This window comes from Euprymna scolopes, chromosome 25 (genome assembly GCF_053919585.1).
Source record: "Euprymna scolopes isolate OS-2025 chromosome 25, ASM5391958v1, whole genome shotgun sequence".
NCBI lineage: Eukaryota > Metazoa > Mollusca > Cephalopoda > Sepiida > Sepiolidae > Euprymna > Euprymna scolopes.
In genome coordinates, this window is record NC_136506.1 from 13,123,740 (window position 1) to 13,125,635 (window position 1,896).

At 40.1% G+C, this 1,896-nt stretch overlaps 1 pseudogene; it reads right to left on the bottom strand.

Moving 5' to 3' along the window:
* Positions 1-679: 679 nt before the first annotated feature.
* On the bottom strand, positions 680-798 carry LOC145247603 (5S ribosomal RNA; annotated as a pseudogene).
* Positions 799-1,896: the final 1,098 nt, after the last annotated feature.

Here is a 1,896-nt window from a genome sequence, read left to right on the forward strand (position 1 = left end):
GTGCTCAAACTAAACGAAAATTCCATGAGTAGAGTTTCATTCCTATAACATGTGAGTATGTAAATTCATGTGAAATGACGTCACCGATAGGAAAAAAATAAAGACTTTTAAATCGAGATCACGTTAGACGTAAATGACGTTTGAGAAGCCGATCACGTGGGGGTCGTCATAATGAAGAAATAAACGACGTTGTTACAAAGAAAAAGGGAGTTGAAGTTCTTTCCTTTTCTTTGTCTCGTTTGCGACTAAACATACGTGTTGATTCCCAGACAATGTTGCATTCCTAGAACTAACTGTGTGTGGAATGCAATGCTTTGTGTCTGCTTCTCAGTTTCCCATAACATGGTCGTCTTCAAGTCTAATGTCAATGAATTCCTAGTGAGTCGTCCATTTAGATAATTTAGCCCTACCAAAATTCCACCATGACAGATCTTGTTGTCCCAGCATCTACTTATCACTTAACCCTTATCCTAGAGTGGCTTTAGGGCTTGTTAACTGGTGCCCATGGAAAATGCAACCTGCACTAACCCTATGCGGGTTTAACCAGCTGTCTCCAAAAGAGGAAGTTCTATGGGAGTATGGAATTCACAAGAGTTCCCCTGTCGCATGTATATCCCCGTTAAGGGAGATGACGACGTTAGGTTTTTGCAACTCTTGCAGGGAGGTGTCGACGTCCTCCTACATACAGCGCCTGGAATTCTCAAATTGGTCACCCATTTTAGTAATGACCAGGCTCAACGTTGCTTAACTTCGGTGATCTAATGAGAACCGGTGTGTCAACGTGATTATGCCGTATATAGCTGATGACCATACAAGTAAAAAAGAAAAAAAAAGTACAGATATTTCCTGATGCTGGTTGAACTTCTTGAAAGGTAATCGTCATGGGCAGAACAAAGAAAAACTTGGAAAATCTAATTCTGATTAACCTTTATTAAGCGGCTGACAACTAAATCTTCAGGGAGAGACTTTCTCATTCAACTCATTGCCTTTGTTTCCAAACACTAAGTCCCAAACGGAAGTTTTCTCCCTTGAGTATACTTCAAACGGTCTTCTATTTGAAAAGTCTGACTCAGTTTAGTTTATATTTATATACTATTAAACGGTTATTGTGTTTGTGGAGTTTGTCGCTTCATCCGCAAATAAAACCTTATGATTAATTGACAAAATAAATAGGCAAATTACACATTACTGAGGCAGTAGTTTTATGATGGGATGTTATGTGTTAGGACAGGAATACATAGTGTTCCTCATTCAATTCTCAGCTGGGTCTTCTTGCTAGCATAACACATCAAAATTCTATTGATATAATTAGAATACTAACACACACACACACACAATTAAATAAATAGCTATCGTCTTATGGAGGCTCCCTGTTTTGACAAGTTTCTGAATCTGACCTTTACTCCTGATCTGAGATGGAACACGTAGATCAAATCCATTGCAAAGGCTGCTAGAAAATGGTGGGGTCGTTTTACCGTTCCAGTAGATGTCTCACTCCTGATGCCATTCTCTACCTGTATAAGCGCCAAGTACGTCCAAGGATGGAATACTGTTGCCACGTCCGGGCAGGAGCTGCTTATTCTGCCTTGATAGAGTTCAAAATAGACTTCGTAGCCTAGTAGAGGATGCCATTTTCTCTTCTCTGTCAACCTCTTTCTCACAGAAGAGACGTTGCGAGCCTGTCTATGCTTTATCGTTATATTAATGGCAAGTGCTCGTCTGAGCGTCAATCTATGGTCCCCCCTCGCCAAACACACGTCTAAATTAAACCGCTATCAATAATTTCCCCCACTCTTTATCTGTGCCTAAACCTAAACGTAGATTCCATGAACAAAGCTTCTTTCTTAGAACTATACGTCTGTGGAACTCTCTTCAGTTTGCCTGCTTTTCAATATG